The sequence below is a fragment of the Ochotona princeps genome, chromosome 27 (genome assembly GCF_030435755.1).
Source record: "Ochotona princeps isolate mOchPri1 chromosome 27, mOchPri1.hap1, whole genome shotgun sequence".
NCBI lineage: Eukaryota > Metazoa > Chordata > Mammalia > Lagomorpha > Ochotonidae > Ochotona > Ochotona princeps.
The window spans coordinates 7,844,637-7,864,686 of NC_080858.1; positions in this window are offsets into that span (position 1 = coordinate 7,844,637).

Consider the following 20,050-nt stretch of genomic DNA (forward strand, 5'->3'; position numbering starts at 1 on the left):
CAGTGAAGGAATGTTGGCATTGCAAGTGGTGGCCTAACCTAGCCCTGGATTAAGGCATGTTAACTACTAGATGCCACCTGCCCAACCACTTTATTTAGCTCTCTTCATCACTGTAAGGATACATTATTAACATTGTTTTTACAGCTGGGACACGCAAGGCTTAGAGCGCACGAGTGCAGTGCAGCTGGAAAGCTGTGGGGGCTGATTTTGAATCCTGTTGAGATGTGTGCCTCCCTGCTGTCTCCTGCTTATGCGCTTGGTCTTGTTCCTCAAGAACCACTGGGGCTCCTGTCTGAACCAGCCTTCCTCAGAACAAGTGTGTGCATGCCAACAGTGCTAGCTGGCGCTCTTCTAGATCTGAGCCTGTTGGTTCTCAACACTCAGCTCCACCTGGTCTGAAGGACTGGAGACAAGCCAGGCTGGCCCTGGGCCAGGCTGTGCAGTAGAGGAAGTTTATCTCAGGCGTGTTTCCTTCTGCACTCTGCCATAGCATCTAAGCATCCAGCCAATGGCAGAATCTCCTGACCTTCAACTCCTAAAGCCGGAGTGTTTCCAGAAGGACCAAGTCCTGTGGACTATTGGGGTCCCTGCTGCTCCCTCTTGGCTCCCTCTGCTAGAGTCTCTGGTAGCTTTTTCCCTGCAAGGCTGGGCTTCCCTGCAGTTTTCAAGAATTTAAGCCCCTGTCTGTCCTGGGCAGCCTCAGGGCTGTCACTTCCAGGACCAATAGGAAGTGCAGGCCGTGCTGCTTTGGCAAGACTACAGCTAAATCTGATCATTGCAGAACTCTCCAGGGTGGCCCTGGGCAGTTGTTACTTCTTTGTGGTCATTTATTTTAAGCCACACTACAGCCCTGTAAGATGTGTCAAGTTAAGGCCCACCCATAGACAGTCACACATGGCTGGATTCGGAAGAGAATTTAAGGACGGACTGTTCACAGGTGTGCGATAGATGTATGCAAATTAACTGGGGGTGTGGAGGCAGGGAGGAAGCCAGTAAGAGGGCTGGTGGGTCTCTGCTGAAACTGTGTCAACCAGGGCTGGAAGAGGCACAGTTCTCAGGTAAAGGCTGATGATGCTCAGGCTCTAGTAGGGTGGGCGGAGTGCAGGTGTTGGGGAAAATCAACATTGCACCTGCTGGCTCCTCCCCTCCTCCTGCTGATTGGTTTCCTGGTGGGTGAGACAGCTACAAGCCTAACGGTGAAGGAGCCAGACTGGGTGGTATAGGCTGGATGTGTCAGTCCCCATGTGGTGGCAGCACAATGCATGAGAGCAAGCAGAGGAAGGTCAGTGTCCATGAAAGACACTGAGGCCTGGAGAAGCTAAGCACTGTGCCCATAGGCAGACAGGAAATGGCAGAACCAGGACTTGAGCAAAAACTGCCAAATCTTGGAGCCAATTCCCCACAGGCTCCTACACCTACATGGTGTCTGTGTTTCCCAAAGGGCCCTCCCCAGGAAGGTTTAAGCAGAGGCCAAGAGGTTTGAGGGAGGCATTTTGGAACAGGTATTAGTCCCATCAAATGGGAGCTGGTTTGGCAATCAGAATTGCAGTGCTGCAATTGGGCAGAACTAATGGGATGACCCTTCCTCCTCCCATGGAAACCCTTCTGTGTTCTCAAGTGGATCCCAGAGGTGATAGAGAAGACCCCTTGCTCTAGACAAAAGTTCTGTGTGTATGGCAGACTCCTAGGCCAAATTACTTCACTATGGAGACAGGTAACACTTGACTAGAGACTGGCAGCACTTGTCCAGCTCTGTCACAGAACACTCAAGTTGGTCAAGTTCATGAAATAGAACAACACTACTAATGTTGTCAGAGAAGTTGTTGATACAATGGGGGAAATCATCTTGTTTAAACTCAGGAAAAACTAAGACTTGTGGTTTCTATATGAGTACTGCACTTGAACAACTTCTGCAAAACAACAACAACCACCACAACAAAAAGTCTACCCACCTGGGCTGAAACAAAAGGATGAATAGGGCCAGTTCTATGATGTGGTATGCTAAGACTCTGTCTGTGGTGCCAGTTTCCCATATAGGTGTCAGTTTGATTCCTGTCTGCTCCATTTCCAGCTTTCTGTTAATGTCCTGTGAAGTCAATGGACGATGCCCCAATTCCTAGGGTCCTTGTACCCAGCAAGGAGACCTAGAAGAAGCTCCTGGCTTTAGACCGGCTCAGCTCTGACTGTTGTGGCCATTTGGGAGTGAATTATTGGATAGACTATCTCTCTATCTCTTCCTCTCTCTAAATCTGCTTTTCAAATAAAAAAAAAAAAAGTTTTTTAAAGGTTAAACAGCAAAATCTCTGTACATCTAGCCCTCCCAAGAGCTGACTGCTTATACCCATATGCAAAAGTAAATGCAAAGAAATGAGGTATTAATACTTCCCTCCAGAATTGAAAACAGAAGATTGGGTTGAGGAACATCCCTGACAACACCAGAAATGGCTCACATTTAAAATACTACTTAAACTTGGGGTTGGTGCAGTGGCTCCTCAAGCCAGTCCTCTACTTGTGGCATCAGCATCTCAGATGGGTGCCAGTACCAGCCCTGGCTGCTCCACTTCTATTCCAATTCCTGCTTGTGGGCAGCAGAGGATGGCTTAGGTCCTTGGGCTCCTGCATCCATCAGGGAGATCTGTAAGACCACCCTGGCTTCTGACTTCAGATCAGCTCAGCTCTGGCTGTTGAAGCCATTTGGGGAGTGAATCAGTGTAATAAAGATCTTTCTTTCTGTCTCTCCTTCTCTCTGTAAATCTGTCTTTCCAATAAAAATAAATCTTTTTTAAAAAAAAATACTTCTTAAACTCAAGGACATTTTCTTGTAACTGATACAAAGAGGAACTGTGTATCATTGTGGTCAATAACCAGCTAGAAGTCAATTGTGATCAATATTATTTTTCTTGGCAAGCTTAAGTAAGGATGTGGTCAATGGAGCAGAAAGGATACGAAGCAGTGATTGAAAGGGCCCTTTGTGCTGACTGTCTCATACTTGGGAGGTAAGGGAAAAACATGTCTGTTGAACCGTGATAACACCTTATCACTACCCACAAGCTACTTTTCCCTGAGTTACAGTAGAAAGGCAACATTGGCCTTCATAGGGCTGGAGCTTGGGGAGGGGAACACTGACATCTAACCCCCCAGGTTGGAAATCTGCCATTCTGATCCTTTGTAGACTCTCATGCCTGCCAGTACAGCAGAGCACGGCAGATGCTGCTTTGTCCTAGGGCTCTTCTTTGGACTCCGCACACTGGGAAGCAGGTGTCCCGCACACACCTTCCCGCTCTGCAGTCTCCTCCCAGCACTATCCTGAATCTGGCTGTCTGCATCATCCATGCCCTAGGTAACTGGTGTCCCTTGGGACACAGCAGCAGCACCCAGCATGAGAGACAAGTTTCCAGATGTCAGAGATAGATCTAAGGAGATGGTCTGAAACGAAGAGTGGCTGAAGTAAATACACTAATGATTACAACAGTTAATATTTGAAGTTCTCAACTCAATCTTAATTTGGTATGGTCTATACATACTATGGTATAAAGAGAGATAACTTGAACAAGTCAGGATGATGGTAAAGTGGCATCTTTCACAGAGGGTAAAATATCATGAGTAGTTCCAGGACTGTATGGATATGATCATGTCCAATTAATAAAAGCACTGAAGCATCTTTTAAAAGTCCTTGTATTTTGCTTTATTTAGTCATCTTGTCACTTCCAAGTCCCTTACCTCCACAGACCACTCAAAATGTAAAAGCTACTGGCCGACTGAGGTTTTTACATGCCTTGATTTATTGAAGCTACAACTCTGTTCTTCCCAGTTTTTGAGCAATAAAAATAAGGCCATGGGTTAAGCTGCCACCTGCAACACCAGCATCCAGTATAGGTACCAGTTTGACTCTGGCTGATACACTTCTGAGCTAGCTCCTAGCTGATGTACCTGGGAAAGCAGTGGAAGAAGTACTAAGTGGTTGGGTTCCTGTATCCATGTGGGAAACCTGGAAGAAGTTCCAGGCTCCTGGCTTCCATCTAGGCCAGCCATGGCTGTTGTGGCCACGTGTGGAGTGAACTAACAGATGAATTCTGTGTGTGTGTGTGTGTTTCTGTCTCTACCTTTCCCTCTCACCTCCCTCCATTCTCCCACCCCCAGTTGCCTTTCAAATAAATTAATCTTTAAAAAAATAAATAAGGTTCAGTGGAATTACATTTCTAAGGACATAAAAACTATGAAGACGACAACAGGAATTCGATCCCCAAGAGACTCGAGGGCTCATGTTGGACCTTCACTGTCCACCGAAATTGTCGGGTTTGTTTCTACCTTGGCCCACGTGCTTGCTTCCTTACAAATAGGATCAATTGTCCGAGGTTCCCTCACTTATCTGCTCTGTGTCCTGATTTCTTTACATTTTCTTGTGGTTCCTCCCTCAGACACACTGCTGGTCACCCTCATTGTCTGGATAGCGGGATTTGCAGGCCCTCTCAAAGCTAACCAGATAGTGGTGTTTACTGGAAAAGGACTTTGCTTCACATATCCACTTTGGATTTTCCAGAAAGCCATAATGTTCAGAATTCTTCTTTTCTTTTAAGATTTATTTTATTTTATTATTATTTTTTAAATTACAAAGTCAGATATACAGAGAGGAGGAGAGACAGAGAGGAAGATCTTCTGTCCGATGATTCACTCTCCAAGTGACCACAATGGCTGGAGCCAGGAACCAGGAACCTCTTCCAGGTCTCCCATGCGGGTGCAGGATCCCAAAGCATTGGGCCGTCCTTGACTGCTTTCCCAGGCCACAAGCAGGGAGCTGGATGGGAAGCGGGGCTGCCGGGATTAGAACCAGGGCGCATATGGGATCCCGGCGCATTCAAGGCAAGGACTTTAGCCACTAGGCCTTGCCGCTGGGTCCAGATTTATTTTATTTTTATTTGGAAGGCAGAGTTGCAAAAAGATAAGGAGAGACACTCAGAGAGGTCGTCCATCTATTGGTTCACTCCCCAAATGGCTGTAATGGCCAGTAATATGTTGATTCAAAGCCAGGAGCCAAGAGCTTCTGGGTCTCTCATGTGGGTGCAGGAGCCCCAGGATTTCAGCCATCCTCTGCTGCTTTCTCAGGCCATAATCAGGGAGCTGGATCAAAGTGGAGCATCACAGAAACCATCGTGCTGGTTCACGACCAGGTGTTTGGTTTACTAATTAGAACACCTACATCTCATATCAGAGTGCCTGAGCTTGAGACCCAGCTCGACCTTGATTCCTGATATTGTGTATCCTGGAAGGGAGCAGGTAATGTCTCAGTAGCTGAATCCCTGACACTCATACAGGAGACCTGAATTGAGTAAACAGGAGTAGGTAGATTGGAGAAGAAGACCAGAATCTGAAATAACATGAAAGTGGCAGTGAGCTTACCTGTGTTTTTTCACCTTGGAGTTGTGCAGCCTCCATACCAGGTGCCTGAAGTGTGGACCAACCGAGCCTCCAATTTGGGCTTGATGAGCAGGAAGCTTGTTAGAGAATTCCCAGACATGACATCAAAAGCCCAATCTGTAAAAGAAAAAACCATCAATGAGACTTCAAAATTTCAACAGTTTCTCTGCCGAATATATTACTAGGAAAACAAAAAGACAAAATGCAGATGGCACCCATTATTGTAAATCAAATAGTCAACAAAGGACTGTATCCATAAAAATCTAAAGTTAAACCCAATTAAAATATGGGTGGGGTAGGTATTTAGTCTAGAAGTTAAGACATAATGGATTATGGCAAAAACAGGATTCTACATGGGAATGTCTGTATCCCAGCTCAATACTTAATTCCAGCTTCCTGCTAATGTGAACCCAGGAAGGCAGCAGTGGTGGTTCACAGTACTGCTCCCTGTGTGAGAGTTTGGATTGAGTTCTCAGCTACTGGCCTTGGTCTGGCCTAGTTCAGGCTGTTACAGGCTTTAAAGACTAAACCAGTAGATGTCAGTCCTCTGTCTCTCCACCTCTCAAGAAAATGTACATGCAGAAGACTTGAACAGCATATATACAAGACCCATAGCACATGAAAAACGCCGAACACCTTTAGTCATTAGGGATGGAAACACAAATTAAAATCACCATGAGACACAACCACACACATACTTGATTGGCTGAAATAGAAATAGTAGTAATCCCCAATGTTAGCTTAAATTTTGGATAATCAGAATATTATTATAGAGAATGCAATTCAACACTGCCATTCTGGAAAAGAATTTTCAGTTTCTTATCAAGTTGAACAGTTACCACACAACACAGCAATTGTACTATTAGGATTGTATTGAAAAAAAAATTTGTGTTCAAACAAAAAGTTACCCATGAATATTTCAATCTGTTCTAGTCATCATTGGCCCAAACTGGGAATAAGCTAAATGTCCTTGGACTGGTGGAGGGTCAGTGAACCATGCTGAATCTGTTGTTTGGAAGATTTGTCTTGCAGCATCTTGGATAAGGTTTCAAGGCACCCTTCAGTGAAGAGGACACAATTCTTAGTTTGCTACATAGCATTTGATGACTTGTATAGTATATACTCATAAAGACAGGTGTGTGGTGACACACCAAATCTGTGCATGCCAGGAGTTACGTGTGTGTGTGTGTGTGTGTGTGTGTGTGTGTGTTGGGGAGGAAGGGAGCTCAGAATGTGAACACCAAGGCAATGATGAGGGGAGTTTGGAACAAAGGAACTGCTCTGTGTCCTGACTGGGATGGTGGATCCAGACGTGTGTTAGAACTCATAGAACTGTCTAACACAACTGTGAGTGTTACTGTATGCTGATTGAAAAGTACGAGTTTTTAGGAGAAGACCCAAAACTGTCAAAATTAGACCAGTTTTGAAATCTAGGAAATCAGCAAGTGGATGTTCTTACACAGCTGCTTCTGAATGCCTGAAATATTTCAAAATTGAAAGTGAAAGGGAAGAGATTTGGCCGATGATAACTCTAATCTACAGTGCAGCCCAACACACAGGTTAAACCCTAGCTTCAGGTTCTCTAGGTGCAAGTTCTAGCTTGGGCCCTAATGCATCCGACTAGTGGTGTGATCTCAAACAAGTTGCAAATCCCTCCAGGGCCTCAGTTCTGGAAGGTCTCAAAGGGGGATAAAAGCAGCATCTGTCTCATATGGGTTTTGATTATCTCTATATTCTTTTTCAGATGTACTACAAGGTCAATATTTTGTATATAGTTTCTACTGCATTGTCCAAGGAATAAAGACAAGAACGATGTCTGCTCACGTGCAGATCAAGAGGCATGATCAAGCTGCCTTTGGCACACAATTTATGTTCAGAGATTTTGTAGCTTCAAGACTTTGCTCACTTCCTGGGTACTTGCTCCCGCATCACTCTGATCACTGTCTCTGTGATCCTATCTCCTTCTCTGTCTCCTTGTAATTACATGAGTCCTACCCAAACCATCCAGGATAATTTCCCCACCTCAATAGCCTTGAGTTAACCATATTAGCTACAAAAGCCTTTCTTTCATGAAGGTTAACATATCCCTGTATTTTAGGAATCAGAATGTGGCTATCTTTAGAAGACCATATTTATTCTACCACAGTGTGAATATACTGCTAAGAAAGCAATGAAATCATTGTGTGCATTAATATTTTGAAAAAAAATACTACCTTAACAAAATGTCATGCACATATTAATCACATTGCAAGCAATGAATATAACACTACATGAATGTAAGAATGCAAATGAAAGAGATAACAGTTGGACTTTGATCTTCCTTATCAGAAACTACCTAGAGAATTGTGTTTAGCTCTTGTCATCACATTTTAAAATGTAACCAAATAGGGCACAGTCAATGAAACATTGTGAGACGACATAAGAAAGAAGAAATAAAATGAGAAATCAGAGATGTGTACCAGAAGAAAGAGTTGGGTAGATGGCCGCCACCTTGTCTCTTTGAAAGCATGATGGTTCACGGAGGATTCCTTAGTGTTGTGGTAAAAATGCTAACTGGACAAACTCAAGGGAAAGTCAGAAATATCAGGAAGATAATTCAGTTCTGTGGAAGGATGTCCAGCCTAGGATCACTCCTTTGAAAAGCCTAGAGTTCTTTCCATAGACTCCTGGGGTTCGTAGAAAAGCAGCTCAGATACGGGTGAGAGCTGAGCAAGACAAAGTCAACTGCCCATCCCACACTCCAGCGTCTGTGATTCTGATGACTGAATGCCTGCTTGAGGACAACCAGCAGAAAAGGCTGGAGCAAGAGAGCCAGCAGGCAGATAAGGCCTTGGTAACGGTCTGCAGCAGCTTTTGAGATGACTGGCAGGTCGGCGATGAGATAATTTCCTCTGTTTGTCTTATAACGAGTGTTTGTACCTTGGATCTACAGCAAGCTCCTCGCCCTATGAACATTTCCAGATGTATTTCAAAGAAAGGAAATGGTTTTGCTTAAGTGACAATTAACCGAATTCCTGCTGATTAGTTTTTCTATATTGTTTTCATCATAGGCAATAGGTAGCTATTTGTTTTGGAGTAATAAATCTAAAGTCTTATCATTTTAAGATGAAAAAAATTTTTTGGACAGTATGTGACTTCCTTAGGGTCTACTCCTTTTACTCTGAATGCAGAAGCAAACTTCATTACCCTAGAAATGTCCTAACAACCTCTCAACATTTGAAGAAGTTGGTTGTTACTTTTGTGTGTGTGTGTTACAAACCGAAATTTTTCCTGAATTTCCTTGTCTCTCAATCTTCAACTCTATATGATATTTTCCTATCTCTCAGGCTTTTTTTTAAGGATTTATTTTATTTTTATTTTTAAAAACAAAGTTACAGAAAGAAGGAGAAACAGAGATTTTCCATCTGCTGGTTCACTTCCCAAACAACTGCAACAGCTGGATCCCCTCTTCCCTTGCAGCCACAGACATTTTGTGTCAGATGCTTCTGAGGAAGGTGTGATGCAACAAATACATACAAGTGTCTAGCCAGTTGGTACAGACGTAGAAGTTCAACTTCGGTGGGAAATTTGTGAGTGAAGATAGACTGAGAAGAGGGGCTCTGTTTAAACCCTGGGCACTCTGTTGTTAGATGTTGGAGATACAAGGAGGAACCAGCAGAGACCACTGAGAATTAGTAAAATAACAGGAAGACCTCAGGGTCCTGGAAATCAAGCAAATGTGTCAAAGAGGAGGGAATCATTAGCCATGCCAAAGAGGACTGATAGATCCAATAGGATGAAGACACAGAAAATAACTGAGTTAGCATCACAGAAGTCACAGGACATCTTGACAAGAGAACTTCTGTGGATTCATGAAACAGAGCCCAAGAGCTCCAAAGGAAATGGAAGGGGGAAAACTAGAGATAGCCACATACACACAAGTCTTTCCAGAAGCTTTTCTGTGATGACATTAGGCTCGGGTTCACAACAGGATGGAAGGTACAGAAAATGACACGATGCACTGGCAGGTACTTGCGACTGTTTCATGACATGGGTTCAATTTTCTCCATGAAGAAGAAAGAAAAACAATCAAGCAGAGGACATAAGGACTGGGGAGAAGGGGCTGATACTTGTGGCAGGGAAGAGCAAGAGATGACGCAGTGAGTGGATTAAGAGCGCGCTGTGCGACAGCCACACTCACAGAGTCAGCACTCATGTGTTTAGACTGGGACCGGTCAGTGTGCTTTTACCTGCTTCTCTAGTAATATGAGTCAGGGTGCAACCTTGCCAGTAAAATGAGCACAGGTGCAGCTCAGCTGGTAGAGTGTTGCACTCGGCCAGTATTGGAGCTTCCCAGGTGAATAACACAAAGAGAGAGAAGACAATGAATGGAAGAAGGTGAAAAAAAATAATCCACTTGAATCTGGCTAAGTTAGAAGGGAAAATCAGATAAGCACATTATCATGCATGAATGGTGGGACAGTGGGATCAGGGCGGCAGAAAGCTATTACAAAAATAATGAGACAAGGTAGAAAAATAGGACACAAATGACCATGAGGGGAGTAAGCAGCCTAAATCTAATGGTGAGCTGTAATTTCTGGTAGTGATGGTTGCACAGTTTGTTCACAGAGGGAAGAGCTGAGGCAGAGAAAGGGAGAGCAGGCAAGAGGTTAGGATAAGAGAAAGACCAAGAACGACCACTAAGGCAGATGCTGGAAACATTTTGAGTTATGGCAGGCTGGCCAGAAAAATGTCAGCAAGAATAACAGCGAGCAAGGAGCTAAATGATTCATGGGTCCACTGTGACTGCAATCAGGATTAGGAATGTGTGCAACTAGCCTGGTGACCTAGAACATTCAAACCTGGGAACCACAGTACAAGGAGAACGGAAACCACAATCCGAGAATGGAGCAGGTCTCGGAAGAGAAGCAGAGAATGCTAGAACTCTGCTTCTCCAGTCTTAGCAAGTATCACAATGCTTGTTAAACTATGGGTTTGTGGCACCCCAATTCTGGGGATGGGGACAGTAGTAACCAGCATTTCTAATAACTTCTGAGGTGGTGCCGGTGGACTGATAGTCCATGAGTTACATTGTGAGAGCCAAGGGATCAGAAAAGCTCAGAAGGGTACAAGATTGATTCTGGCCCAAGAGCTCCAGCAAGGTTCCTGGAGAATATTCTTTATTAGATATCATCACACTGTTAGTTATTGACTAATTAGGGGGATCACATACTTTTGCATTGGGTCAGGTAAAACCCGTCGGGAAGTCAGAGGGGAAAGAGGGGCTTTCGTTCTTTTTCGAAATTGATGTCTTCCAAGGATGTTGAGGGGGGCTCTCCACCCCCAGGCTCCACCTGCTGGATGGCCAGGAAACAGCTGACATCAGTTCTTTGCTGTTTTAAGATTTGTTCTAGCTACCCTCCCCGCCCCCAAATTCAAGCAACCTCTTTGGGTAAATGTTTCATCTGTTTTGGGTGAAATGGTTGTTCTTTTGGATTTCACCTGGCGGGATGTGGTTTTTGCAGGCTTGTGGCTATGGGGGGTTGGGCGCCCTGCGTTCCACGTCGTGTCCCTGCCGTGCCTGTACTTCTCCTTTCTGTCTGATGGCGTTGCTGGACCCGCCGCAGCCGGTTGCTCCTCACTGCTGGTATGCCTGGCAGAGGTCCGCCAGGGGAGAAGCCCGGGACTGGCCACTTGCTCCGCTTGGTTCCCCTGGCTGACTTGGCAGTGCCCTGCTGCTGTGATTCCTGCTGAATTTCTGCCTGGCTCCTGGCCTTCTATGTTAGGGGGGGTCATCTCTCCCTGGAGCTGGGGAGGAATCTGCCGCCAAGACCCTATGGGTCTCAGTTAACGCCTTCTCCCGCCATCCAGCCTAGCACTGCTCGAACTGTACTGCACAGGCGTGGAAGTCAACTTGGGGGAGTGGGAGGAGGGGGTTTTGAGTTTCCTCCTCTGTCCCATTACTTTGGGTGCCCTCCTTTTCTCCGGCATGGCTCCCCATCTTTTCTGTAGTGTGGAGATTGCCTGATAGGGTCCTCCTCTCCTGAATCATAACCCAGAGCAGGGCAAGATCCTCCTGAGCACCAACACCGTCAAAGCCCCTGGGCCACCTCACAGCATCTTCCCTGCCTCCTTCTCACCACCACCCCACCTTTAAAAAACTCTTTCATGCATTCTCAGATACACCCTCAACCCCTCTCCACATATAAGCACTTTTCAACTTGGGTCTTAGGGTGTATGCCATATTCTAGACTCACAGAATTTTTCTCTCTTGGTGATATAAGAATGCACCTTACAGTCAGTGCTTAGAGCCTATGAAACGCAATATTTCTCTGTTTCTCTCTATCACCTTTCTCTTAATGACAGCAAATCCCCTCCCTTATTGCTGTGGCTGATGTTATTTGAGAAATGAAGCATAAGGAATTCAGTCTAGACTTTCCCAGCCATTTTGCCTCTCTAGCTTATTGTGTTCATCAGGAGGCCCCCAAACCATCATGTCTTCCAGCCCTTCTACAACAAGCCTGCACCTCTGAGACAGAGGCCAAGTTAAACCCCAACTTTAGGGATTCATGAAACATGTGTGTTTAGTATTTGCAAAATGAGTTACTCATTACCTATCAGGAAATAATAATAATAATAATAGATAATGTTCTGGTAGCGATGGCAACAATTACATACATATAGCAGTATGACCACAAATGTTAATTGCCAGTAATAATGACTTTCTAAAGTGGATTGAAAAGCATTAATATAATTGGAATCATCTTTATTTCAACTCTGTAGGTGGAAATAAGCATTTAGAAACAAGGTACATAAGGTGTATTCAGGCTGGATATATGTCTATTGCTTAGTGAGAAAGATGAGTTCCAAATTGAGTAGGATTATCAATCTTTTAAAAAATAGATTCTCTGCACAAATATATATAAATAATGCTAATATACAAAGATGGTTGGGGCACTTATTTGAAAGGATAACAAGTTTTTTTTTCTGTTGTTAATTTTTAGTTTCTATTTTCTACCATTAGTATCATTTATTTGTATAACTTGAGAGGTTGGGCATGGCTACTGCAGTCTGAATTATGATGGTCAAGATAGATTTGTACGTGATATGATGATGTAAGAACAGAATGGGGAGGTTATGACTGAACTTCTCATTTATGGATGAGTCACCTTACTTACTTATTCCTTGATCTTTTGCATTTGTCAATTTGGAAAAAGAAATGTACTCATTTAGGTGTGGAGATGTTATCAAGAATGGGAGTGCTCTGTTTGCAAAATCGATGGAAAATCAGCTTCAAAACAAACAACAACATAGAAAGCAAAAACACACCTCTGACCTCACACTCAAGCTGTGGCTGTTTCACTGTGGCAGGAATCAGCCAGAGTGGTGCACCTTGCATGGTTAGTAAACAGCAGCACAAGCATCGGTAACATTGAACATTCCTTCACTGGCCAAACGCTATGCAATTAAAAAACAATACTAACATTAAATTAGAAAAATAGTTTGTTACTGCTGTCTTAGGGTTACTGAAGGCAATTAGAGCCGGCACTTTGGTGTACACCATGACTCCCTGTGGCATCAGACACCTAGGTGCTGGTTTGAATCTCCGCTGTTCCACTCCTGATCAACCTCCCTGTCAGTGAATCTAGGAATGGAGCAGGGATGGCCCAAATGCTTGGGCCCCTGCAGCCTCAAGGGAGACCTGGAGGATGCTCCTGGCTTTGGACTGGCGCACTTTCGGCTGTTGCAACCATCTGGGGAGTGAACCAGTCAGTGGAAGATCTAGCTTTCTCTCTCTCTCTCTCTGACTCTGCCTTTTCAGTAAATAAATAAATGTCTAGAGATAATTTTGCAGATTCTGTGACTTCTCACAGTAAGATTAAGTAATGCAAAGACCATGATCATTGATGTCTTAACTTTCTCAGGCACGCCCTCTGTTGCCATAAATCACTTTGAATTATAAGTTAGGTTAAGCAAACTGATGAATCAGGAATTCCTGGTTACCTGCCACAGGCAAATGTTAGGATGAGATGAAAGAACTATTGTTTATCAATGAATGATGACTTTTTAGACTATCCGCCAGGAATATACACTTAATTTTCCTACAATGTGCTCCAAATTTTTGTATAGATTTTCTTCAGATTACAGTTCAATAATATTCATTTTTAAAGATGTATGTTATTTTTATTAGAAAGTCAGATTCATAGAGTGAATGAAAGACAGAAAGATCTTCCATCTGCTGGTTCACTCCTCAAGTAACAGCAATGGCCAGAGCTGAGTCAATCCGAAACCAAGAGCTGGAGCTTTTTCCAAGTCTCCCATGTAGGTGCAGGGTCCCAAGGCTTTGGGTCATCTACTGTTTGCCCAGGCCACAAGCAGGGAGCTGGAAGGGAAGTGGAGCAGCCGGGAGACGAATGGGTGCCCATATGGGATCCTGGCGCATGCAAGGTGAGGAGCTTACCCACTAGGCTATTGTACCAGGCCTCACAACTTTTTTTTTTTTTTAAATATTTAATATATTTCAGAGGCATAGAGAGAGTGTCACTTTCCAAGTGCCTGCACCAGGTCTCCCACTTGAGTGGCAGGGACAAGCCATTTTCTGCTGCCTCACAGACATATTCTAGGGAGCTGAATGGAAGGTAGAGTAGTCAGGATTTGAATCAGGCATTCTAAAGAGGGATGTGGGCATTCCAAGCAGTTGCTTGCTTGCACATTACCTGTCTCTATATTTGTATTAAAGATACACTGGAGTGGGTATTTGTCCTAGTTTTTTCCTTAAGATTTATTTTTTGAAAGGCAGAGTGACATGGGGTGAGGGAGAAAGAAAATTTTCATCTGCTGATTCACTCCCCGAACAGCCTCAATGGAGAGGGCCAGCTAAACCAAGATCCAGGTACTCTATCTGGAACTTCCTCCATGGGTGATCACGGCCCCAAACATTTGAGTTATCCTCTGCTGCTTTCCCAGGCATATCAGCAGGAAACTAGATTGAAAGCAGAGCATCTGACACGCAAACTAGTGCTCACGTGTGATTCCAGCATCACAGGTGGTGGCTTAATTTGCTGTACCACAATGCTGGCTCTAGCCTACTGGCTAAAATGTGGTTATCATTCCCACATCTTATATCAAAGTGCCTTATGCCTGCTTCCAATTTCTGATGGGAGACAGTAGTGATGATTCAAGTTAATTGAATCCCTTGGTTGAAAATTCCATCCAGGCCTCCGCTGCAGGTGGCAGGGACTCAAGCATTTGGGCCATCTCCCATTGCTTCCCAGATGCATTAGCAAAGAGCTGGACTGGAACGAGAGTGCCTAGGACTTTAGTCAGGCACTTGGTTGTGCCAAGCAGGTGTCCCAAGTGGTGCCTGTCCTCCTGCTAAGTGTTTCTTAATAACATGCATGAACATGTATTTCAATTGCTGGAATGGGACTATGTAAGAAGTTTGACAGCTTAATTTATTTTTAATTTTTTAAAAAAGATTTGTTAATTTTTATGGGAAAGTCAGACATACAGAGAGCAGCAGAGACAGAGAGGAAGATCTTCCTTCCACCGATTCACTCCCCAAGTGGCCGCAACAGCTGGAGCTGAGCCAATCCGAAGCCAGGAGCCTGAAGCCTCTTCCCGGTCTCCCATGCGAGTTCAGGGTCCCAAGGCTTTGGGTTGTCCTCACTGCTTTCCCAAGCCACAAGCAGGGAGCTGGATAGGAAGTGGGATGTTGGGATTAGAACCAGCCCCCATATGGGATCCTGGCGCGTTCAAGGCAAGTACTTTAGCCACTAGGCTACTGGGCCGGACCCTATTTTTAAGTTTTTAAAATTCATATACTTAAGAGGCAGAGGGACAGAGAAGAAAAGGGAGGGGGGGAGAGAGGAAAACAGAGAGAGAGAGAGAGAGAATCACATTTGCTGGTTCATTCCTCAAATGCCAGCAACGGTTGGGGGGAGGCTGAGAGCTCAATCCAAGTCTCTCATGTGGGTAGTAGGAACTAAATCACTTGAGCCACCACTTCCGCCTCCCCTGGTGGGCATTAGTAGGAAGCTGGAATCAAGACTTGAACCAAGTGTCTTAACAGCTCAGTCAAGCACCTAACCTAGCAGCTTAATTTTTTTTTTTTATCATTGAAGCATAATCAGGTTCAATATAAAAAATAACAATTTTAGCAATATGGAGGGTTTTGCCTGCCTGTGGCGAGCCATGGCTGCAGGGAGGTGCTACATGTCCCTCATAAACCCACATTTATGAAGGAAAAAATCTAGATAAGCATTAATAACCAAAAAAATACAGTTCTAATCCTTAAGAATATAAAATGTATGTTGATTTGCAACTCCATTGTACTAAAAAAAAAAAAACCACCAGTGTGACAGAATCTCAGTGAATATGTTGAGGAAAGGGCATCTACTAAGAGTCCTCTTTTTTGTTGTTGTTGTTGTTGTTTTTTTAAGATTTATTTATTTGAAAGCTACAGAGAGGGAGGGAAGGAGGAAGAGAGGGATGGAGGGTAGAGAGAGAGAATGAAGGATAAAAAGAGACTTTCATTTGCTGATTCATTCCACCAATGGCTATAGCATCTGAAGCTGGGCCAGGAGTTTGGTACTCTGTCTGGTTCTCCCACGTGGGTGGCAAGGTTCCAAGTACCTGGGCCATCTCCTGCTGCCTGATCATGGGCTGGATTGGAAGTGGAGCAGGTGGGATTTGGACCTGTGCTCATTTGTGATGCTGGTGTCGCAGCTGGCAGCTTAAGCAGCTGTGCTACAACACTGGCCCAAGAATTGTTATTAGAGATACAGGCCATTATGGGCTAACACTAAGTGACACAGGAATCAAGTATGGGTCAGTGCCCTATGGGTGAATCAGTTTACTTGGCAGAAGTCAACCAAACACAGCTTTTCTTCATGTAGCACCACCTGTCTACCTTGTGTTCTGTACACAGCAGATTACATCGTCTCCGGGACAAAGAGCAGACCCAAACAGTACACCAGGATGTGAGGACATATTCAAAAGCTGGGGTCCTCCTGACTTAATTTATACACAAACATACGCAGGGAGCATCCGCTTCTGCAGGTGTCCATCCTCTTAGGGAAATGCAAGTCCCTCTGAAGTCAGCACAGCGGGGCCAGTATTTGAAGAAATGCTTTCTGTTTTCTCAAGTGTAAATCTACTTAATGGACGAATACTGGATTACTCAAAGCACTTGTCTGAGTGAATGGAAGGAAGATTTGGGAGACCTGCGGGAGCCAGATACAGGCCTGTATATTCTTCTACAGAAAGGTGCCTCTGAAAGAGTTGTGATTTTATCTGTCAGTATTTCTGTGTCGTTCACTGCAAGGCTTATTCAATACAATCCCTACTTCCAGTTTGATAAGCAGAGATTGGAACAGTGATGGAGGCTAAATCCTTGCATCGACTGATGCCGTAGCTACAGCAAAAATGGTTAACAAATTGATGTGCAACACTTTCCTGGAACCTGGTACCCAGAAATAAGTATACCCCAAACAGTGATAAGGTTGTCATGGAGAGCGACATTCCAATCTTCAGTCTCTTTCTGCCAAGAAGGGCGGGTGCTAATTCTCCATGCTTCTTGGATTTCCACATACCTGTTTTTTCCACTGCGATGTTCTGAAAGATGCCAGAAGATACCATCCCAGTCAAAGAACAAATGCCTTGAAATGTTATATAGAAGGAAGTGTGCTGCTGTGGTTTAACCACACAAAAATTTCTCTTCTTACAAATATTTGATAAGTGAAAAATCAGAACACCAAAAGAGAGGCAGGCATTTCTGTTCCCATGGTTAAGTTTCTGCTTGAGCTGACTACATCCCTTATCACAGTGCTTGGGTCCAAGTCCCAGCTCTGCTCCCAAGTCCAGTTTCCTGTTAGAGCTCACCCTGGAAGGCAGCAGGGGTGGGTTGTTACCACCTCGTAGGAGACCTGGATGGAGTGCTTGACTCCTGGCTTCTGGCTGTTGCAGCCATTGGGGCAGTGAGCCAGCAGTCAGGAAGACTCACCTTTAAATGAATTGCACAAAAATTAAAAATAAAGCAGTAAAAATTCAACACCAAAAGACAGATTCCCATCAAATCTGCTGCACAGCAAAATTTGATGATGTCGTCTTTTGCTACAAACTCACTTGGGAATATTGTGAATTGGACTTGGAAAAAGACTTTCTTGTTATTTATTTCAGAATTTTTCCCCCTATAAATGATAATGCCTTGGAGCAGGTGTTGTGGCACAGCACATTAAACTATCACTTGAGACACCTGCATTGCAGATCAGAATTCCTGAGTTGGAGTTCCAGATGTATTTCCAATTCTGGCTTCCTGCTAATGTGTATCTTGGAAGGCAGGAAGTAATAGCCCAAATACTTGGGTTCCTGCTGCCCACATGGGAGACCCTGGTTGAATTCTTGGCTCTTGGCTTTGGTCTGCTCTAGCCCTGATTGTTGCATGTATTTGGGGGAGTGAATCGGTGGATGAAAGTTCTCTCTCCCGCTGTTTCTTTCTCTGTCACTCTGCCTTTCAAGTAAATAAATGAATATTTTTCCCCAAAAAAGTCTTTTATTGTTGTATGTTTATATTATTCAATTAAGAAGTAACATACTCTCCAAAACAGTAGGATAGTAGGAAAATTACTAATCATGACTTTAAATCTTTGCTTTTGTAATAATCAAGTGAATAATTTGTTGTCTTTTCTGTGTATTTAAATGACTGTATTCAACACAGAACTTTGATATTGATGTTTAGGAAGAAAATGTTTTATTGCATTTATTGAAAAGACAGTTTCAGAGAGAGGAAAGGGAAAAGGAGAGAGACAGAGAAGGATCTTTCAACTGATAGTTCACTCCACAGATGGCTACAAAAGTGAGAGCTGGGCCAGGTTGCCAGAAGGCTGGCACTCCATCTGGGTCACACAGTTGGCAGGGGCTCAGCTGCTTGAATGTCTACTCTTACTTCCCAGGTGGGTGAATTAACATGGAGCTGCATTGGCAGTGGAGTAGCTGGATTAAAATTGGTGCTCAGGGCCCAGCGCGATAGCCTAGTGGCTAAATCCTTACTTTTTATCCACTGAGATCCCATACGGGCGCCAGTTCGTATCCTAGCTGCTCTACTTCCCATCCAGATCCCTGCTTGTGTCCTGGAAAAGCAGTGGAGGACAGCCCAAAGCTTTGGGACCCTGCACCCAGGTGGGAGACCTGGAGGAAGCTCCTGGCTTCGGATTGGCTCAGCTCCAGCTGTTGTGGCCACTTGGGGAGTGAACCAGTGGACAGATCTTTCTCTCCTTCTCTCTGCATATCTGCCTTTGCAATAAATAAATAAATCTTAAAAAAAAATTGGTGCTCATATGAAATGCTAGCCATAGGTGCAGCTTAACCCAGTGTGCCACAACACTAATACCTCTTTTTAATTTTGTTGGTTAGGTTTTTTTCTTTTAATAGATAGTTATGTGAATTAAATTTACTTGGTATTTTGTTTTATGTGTTTATATTCATACATATGTGCAAGCATTTCTCAGTTAAAAGTGTTTTTTTTTATAGGGTGTTATATGCTCAATTTCCTTTTCTTTGAGGGTATGTATATTATCAAAAGTATTACATTGGGTCTGGCACGGTAGCCTAGTGGCTAAAGTCCTTGCCCTGCACATGCCAGAATCCCATGTGGGTGCCAGTTCTAGTCCCAACAGTCCTGCTTCCAATCCAGCTCCTTCCTTGTGGCCTGAGAAAGCAGCTGAGGATGGGCCAAAGCCTTGGGACCCTGCACTTGCATGGGAGACCTGGAAGAGGTTCCTGGCTCCTGGCTTTGGATTGGTGCAGCTCTGGCCATTGTGGCTGCTTGGGGAGTGAATCAATGGATAGAAGATCTTCCTCTCTGTCCTTCTTTCTGTAGATCTGCCTTTCCAATAAAAATAAGTAAATCTTAAAAAAAAAGTATTACCTTGAACTTATTTGTATTGTAAGATATGAGATATATTTTGTAACATACAGTTGGTCATTACACATTATTTCATGGATGCTACTATGCATTTCTATTGTTTTTTGATGCTTGCCTTATCATATACTGTGTTCTTGGGCACAAAGCAGCTCTCCCTAGTGCTGGCCCGACCCTTGGGAAACAGAGGTTTGGTGTCCCAGGTGGCAGCAGATGGCCCAGCTGCCCAGGCTCCCTGAGCTTTCTAAATGTGCTCAGCAATCCAGTAAACACAGGGCACTTGCTCGCCTTGGTTCCTGGGCTTTCCATGACTGTGGCCCACTTGTCTGCCCACCACGTGAGAAGGCCAGACTAGCCTGTTCATCACAAGCCCCTTGCCAGAGTGTTTGCTTGGAGCATGGTGTGCCTGGGCCTGTGATGTCAGTGCTGGGGTAAGGAGGGGACACAGGACCAGTCCAGGGCAAGCTCTTTCCTTATGTAGATGCTGTCATGGACGCCTGCATGATGGCTCTTCAGCAATGACAGGGCGCCAGGGTCAGCTCTGGGAAAGGGTGTGTGTGTGTGTGTGTTGTGGCAGGCAGAGATGTTGGGGACAGGAAGTGGGGGGAGAAGAAAAATGACCCTGGGATGTTCTTTGAGATTATCCTCCTGGTTTCTTCTTTTTTTTCCTTTGCTTCCTGCCTTCCTTTTGGTTTATTTATTTGAGAGAGATAGTGGGAGAGCAAGCTTTCATTT